The sequence below is a fragment of the Marmota flaviventris genome, chromosome 17 (assembly GCF_047511675.1).
Source record: "Marmota flaviventris isolate mMarFla1 chromosome 17, mMarFla1.hap1, whole genome shotgun sequence".
NCBI classification, from domain to species: domain Eukaryota; kingdom Metazoa; phylum Chordata; class Mammalia; order Rodentia; family Sciuridae; genus Marmota; species Marmota flaviventris.
Genome location: NC_092514.1, coordinates 45,979,599 through 45,985,924, shown reverse-complemented (window position 1 = coordinate 45,985,924; position 6,326 = coordinate 45,979,599).

Here is a 6,326-nt window from a genome sequence, read left to right as displayed (position 1 = left end):
GGCACTGTGCCCAGTCCTGTAATTCATTTAAAAAACCCACATTACAAGTTGAACATTTTGTATCATATAATGTCTATGAAAACTGGAGTTTTTTCATTGTTTTCCATAAGTATAGAGCAGCCATTACTATGAGAAACATCATTATGCTTGATTAAATATTGGTCACTAATTTTAATTTATAAGAGTATCATCAATCACATGATAATGTTATTTGTCTTTGTTCAGTACTATTTTTGTTTTGTAGTTTATTAATCTCTTAAAAAGTAATTTTAGTAACTGCATAAATGTTGTTTGTATGCAAATGATGTTTCCCTTTTAAAAAATATATATCAAGACCATAATTATTTCCAGACACAAATACCTTATTTGGCCAAAGCAGATCTTATAAGATCTGTTGTAAAACTCTGATAGTAGGAAAAAAAATATGTAGTTCAGTACTCACAATATTAAAAACACATAAAAACTATTTTTTAAAATAATTTCTTATGTAAAATAATTTAGGTATAAAATTAAACGCGAACTTTTTTTTGTTGTTGTGTTCATGCAATGGAAAATTGTAATCATTAATTTGAATCAGACTGCATTTTGCTAGAAATCTATTTCTCCTGTCAGAAGGATGAGATAGCCATTTTTCAGGTTCAATATCCAATAAGCAGAGTAAAATTTGATGTTCGCATTCGATTGCAGCTTTTATAAATGCAATTTCTCTTCATATATTAGTGGACAGATCAGAGTTGCATTTGGCTTTCTGAATTATAAATTTCTTATGCATAATTCTCTTTGTTTCCTTCTCATTGTTTTGATCAATAATTAAGTCTCCATTTAATAAAGAATATGAAGTCTCAGGGATTTCATCTGATCTTTTCAAATTGTGGGTTTGAAGATTTCTTTTGTTCATTTTCATACAATTAGTAATTAAATCTTCATTAAATAAAGAACTCATAAAGCCCTGTTTGCAAATTTTAAGTGGGTCATACTCAGCAAAAACCTCCTCACTTTCCTGGTTTCCTGTTTTTAGAAATGTAAGCAGTCTGCTCCTCTTCTCCTTTTCTTCTCTGAGCTCTATTTTCTATCTTCATGATGATAGGATGACTGGCACTCATTTTCAAACGTTTTTAAACAAAGCTTAAATTTATGTTTAAATTTGTGAATTTAAATTCCATCTGAAAGATTTCGTAAAAAATGTATAATTCTGCAGTGGTTACTACAGTGTGGGAAGGATGTGGGAGAGGGGAGTTGGAGAAAGGATGGCTATGGATACCCGGATGCAGCTGTAGGGAAAATAATCCCTGAAGTTCAGGGTAACTGCAGTGGACAACAATCAATGACTATTGTAAAATAGCTTGTACAGAGAATTCTGAATGTTTTCAACACAAAGAAATGATAAATGTCCGAAGTGATAAACATGCCAAAAAACCTGATTGGATCATTACACATTATATACGTGTATTAAAATGTCAAACTGGGGGCTGAGGTTGTAGCTCAGTGGTAGAGTACTTGCCTTGCATGTGTGAGGCACTGGGTTCAATTGATTCTCAGCACCACATTAAAAGTAAATAAATAGGGTAAAGGTATTATGTCCATCTACAGCTAAAATTTTTTTTAAAAGCCACACTGTATTCTATAATTATGTACAATTACTATATTTCAATTTAAATATATTTTCAAAAAATTATCAAGTGGGCTGGGAGTGTTGCTCAGTGGTACAGCACTTGCCTAGCATGTTTGAGGTCCTGGGTTCAATCCTCAGCCGCCCCAGTACCCACCAAATTATAATTTTAGTATTCAATGTGCATCTGGTTGCATTGTGTTTGTCCATCTAGTTGTCAATTCAGAAAATGCTTCATGAATGTGGCATCTAGGCCTGCATGTGCAGAAACTTAACAGTGATATGAATGATTTAATGTTACAAAATATTCCTCAGCTGTCTTTTGCAACTGTTGCAAATATCAGAACCCTGCACCACTGAGGAATGATACCTTGTTATGCAAGAATCTGTTGCATTCATGTTATCCAGGAGGAAGGATTTGACAACCTAATTATTTCATCTTTTTTTTTTTTCTTTTTTCTTAAATGCCTCCTCCTCCTTGTGCTCTGAAGCATTGCCTAGCTCTCTCAGTAGCAGCACAACTTTGAGTCTTCCTGGCATCAGGGCTTATTCCTCTTTGTTTCTAAACACAGGGCTAGAATGCAGGGAAGCAATTTCTTGGATGTGAATGGCATAAGCCATGAGAACAAGTGTTTAGTTCATGGATACTGATGTGCCCAGGACTGCTGTGCCAAATCCCAAGTGATAGGCACCCTGACATACCTATTAAAAGGTTAATTCCAACCTTTTGTGTTTGTTATATGTGGGGTCCTCTGAAGCTCAAGGGTCCTGCTTGCCTGGGTTAAGGTCACTTTGGATGCTGTCTTAGGACCTAAGAAGAGGTTTGTGGAGAGTAAGATCCCTGGCAAGCTAGGGAGTGGGGAAAAAGAGCCACCCTAGGTGAGATTTGGGAAAGAGGGCAGAGGCACATTGACCATGAGGCTAATGAAAGTTGTTCAAGGTCCCTCATTTGTGCAGATTGCCAAGCCCCAGGACTAATTTAATTCTACATTCTTCTTCTTGAGCTTGGCCCCCAACCCACAAAACTTAAGTTAGAAAAACTTAGGGCGAGGTGTTGGGGACCATTCCAAACAGGTTCAAGTTATTCAGGGCAGTGTCCCCTTCTGGCAGTGTCCTCAAAAGGAACCAAAGCCATTTGAGCTGGTTGCAGAAGGCCTGGACCAACCCAGTGGGGTTTCCCAGTGACCCCAGTAGTGAGAATCATCTGATTCTCTAGCACTAATCAATAGAAATAGAATGCAAGTTACATGTATCATTTAAAGTGTTCTAATGGTCACCTCAGCACATAAGTAAAAAATAAACAGATGAAGATCATTCTAATAATGTAATTTATTGAAACCAATGTGTCTAAAATATTATCTAAGTCTTTACAATAAGGTGTGTATTTTACACTGAGGGCACCAGACCAGCCCCATTTCAACTGCTACTTGGGGCTAATGGTGACAATATTGGGTGGCTCAGCTCTAGATAAGCTTGGTCTCTATCTTCCAGTCAGTACTGGCTGGGAAGCTGTATTAGTTTTCTACAGATGCTATAACAAACCTCCCCAAGTTTGATAGCATAAAACAACACAAAATTTATTTTCTTACAGTTCAGGAAATCAAAGCCCCAAATGGGTTTCACTGGGTTAAAACAAAGATGGATACCAGGTTGCATTTCTTCTGGAGAACCATGCCCTGCCTTTTCCACTTTCCAGAGGATGCCCGTTTTCCTTGGCTCATGACCCTACACCACTCTGACCTCCCCTTCTCATACACAGACTCCCCTGCATCCCTCTTCTAAGGACTTTTGTTATCATATTGGACCCGTTCAGTAATCCAGAACAACCTCCCCATCTCTAGATCCTTAATTTGGTGACTCCTGCAAAGACCCCTTTACCACATACAGGACCTGGGGAGTACCATGCAGACATCATCATTTGGCCTACCACAGGTCCTAAGGAGGATCTGAGGTTTCAGGGGCTCTAGTCAAAGTTGGGCCTGGGAAAGAGAGAATGACTCTATCTCGTCCAGAGTAAGAGACAAGAATACACTGAAATGCCACAGGAGAAAAACTAGAGCAATTGAAGGTGTTAAGTCTTAGGGGGCAAACCTGGCTCAGGGTCATCTCAACCAGCAAGCTCCTTCCCCCACCCCATTGTCTCAGTTGTAGTCCCTAAACGGAGCTTTTTCTCCAAAGATCATATCCATTCCACAGTTTCGGGTCCTTCCCCACTGTACTCTGTAATAGGCATTTGCCCAAAACCTCAGAGTGCAAACAAGAAGCTGAACTCTGGGGCTGGGGTTGTGGCTCAGTGGTAGAGCGCTTGCCTAGGACAAGTGAGGCCCTGGGTTCGATCCTTAGCACCACATTAAAATAAGTAAATAAAATAAAGGTATTGTGTCCAACTACAAATAAAAAAAAAATTTTTAAAAATAATAAAATAAAATAAACAACAATAAAAAAAAGAAGAAGCTGAACTCTGATGATGTACTTAGTGGTAGAGTTTGAGTCATTTAAACATTGAAATATTCATTGAATAAAATAAACAAATATTTTTGCATTTTCTTGGGTCTACTGTTAAAATGAGACAGTATGTTCCTGACCCAGGACTCAGCTCTAAATAGGTAAAAAACACCTCCTAAGAAAAAAGATTACAAAATTTGCAATCACCTGCAGCAATAAAAATATGCAGTTCCGGCTTCCATAAAACAGGTTTCATGAACTGTAGAGCACACGAAAGTATCATTGGCTCATACATTTGAACTAAAGCCTAATCCATGGCTATAAATGTGGTCAATGATACTCTTGCTTGACTGGCTAGGGTTTAGCATGGCTCATATGAGATGATTTAATGATCCAAGAATATTTCATCTGTACCTTTATTATCTCTTGATATATTTCCCTGGAGCAAGCAGAGGTATTTTAAAGTGATTTCCATGAGTCAATACATCTGGTACTTAATGTGCTATTGCTAATGATGGTCATGGTCATCCTAGCCAACCTAGTCCAGAGCACTGAAGAAACAAGGCACACTGGGAGGGGTGAGGATCTGGCACTTGACACACCCAGCAGGGCTGGATATGCCCTGGGAAGGCACCCAATGTGGTCTAGTTAGGCAGGCAGAACATGGAATCTGGGGAGCAGGACAATTAAGTAGTCAGCTAGTAAAACGGGAGATATCAGAATCATCTGGTATAACCAGAGGTACACAGAGGGTAGCAACAGATCATGTATTAAATTAAAATCCTTGGCATTGTTAGCACTGTCACATTTAAAACTTTTTTTTTTTTTTTTTTTGAGCCACATCCTCAGCCCTTTTTAAAATATTTTATTTAGAGACAGGGTCTCACTAAATTTCAAGTGCCTTGCTAAGTTGCTGAAGCTATCTTTGAACTCAGGATCTTCCTACCTCAGCCTCCAGAGTCACTGGAATTACAGGCATGTGCGGCCACACCCAGCTCCATTTAAAACACTTTTGAATGACCCCAAAGATCCAGATGTTTGCCATCTTGCTGGAACCAGTATCTTAAATATCTTATCTTGGTCCTATGTATCAACAGGGGCCAGATGAACTGAATGAATGACCAGTATTGTGGTTTTTTTTTTTTTTTGGGGGGGGTGGTTCTGGGGACTACACCACGGGTATCAATAACCCTAGCCCCAGCTTTATTGATCTTTGTTCATGGTTGGGAATGCAGCTATTTTCCTTCATAATTAAGAAATGACAATAAGCCACAATGATTTTCTTCGTTGGAAAATAAAGTCAGCTGCTGCTCTCGGTATTAAACTCAAAAGAAATTCAGTGAGAAAATAAAATCCAACTGAATGTCAAATCCAGCTGTGAGGCTTGAAGGGATAAACAATCCCATTTGTACTCTAGACAAGAAGAAGGAGCAGGGGGGGAGGAAGGGAAAGAAAGATTGACAGAGCTGTTTAAGATGGCAATAACCTGGCCATGGGAGGAAAGTTAAACTTTAGTGAAAGTCAAGAAGGAAGTTAATATGTGATATGAGGCTAGGCACTAGAGGAAGGTGACCTCTTGGTTCTGGAGAACAAGAGTCAGTTGTATACACACAATGTAGGATTGAACACATCTAGGAAGAGTGTTACTGAAGCATGTGGTGTGTTGGCTATAATTGGAAATCAAATTTGTGGGCACTGGTATTAGGAAGGAGGTCAGCCGGTAGCAGCAATGCCATTGCTCTCGGATGCAGTTCAGAGGCAGGGCTTGGGTGGGGATGGAGAGGGGCAAAGCAGGACAGGAGCCTCGTCCTGGAATACTTGGAGGAAATGCTCAACAGATCATCAAAAGGGAAAGTTTTGCTCCAGGAGTGAGGCAGAAGCCAGCCAACAGAACCTAGGACAGGCGCAAGAAGTCAAAGCTGGCTCTAGAGCCAGCTCTGTGCACGTGCAAGGCCAAACATCCTTAACCTTCCTTTCTGAAATCAAGATCGGTCCTGAGCCTACCTGTTTGGCCTAGCCTGGGTCTCTTGCCCTTATGGTTGAGTTTATTATTTAAAGAAAAAGTAAAGAGCCAGGTGTGGTGGTGCAGGAGGATCATGAGTTCAAAGCCAGCCTCAGCAATTTAGCAAGACCCTGAGCAATTTATCGAGACCCTGTCTCAAAATAAAATATAAAATATAGAGAAGGGGGCTTCAGAGGCTAGGAATCAAAAGGGTGTGAGAAAAATTTCCCAGTAAGAAAACCCACTGGAGGTATAAAGTCAGACTGCTGC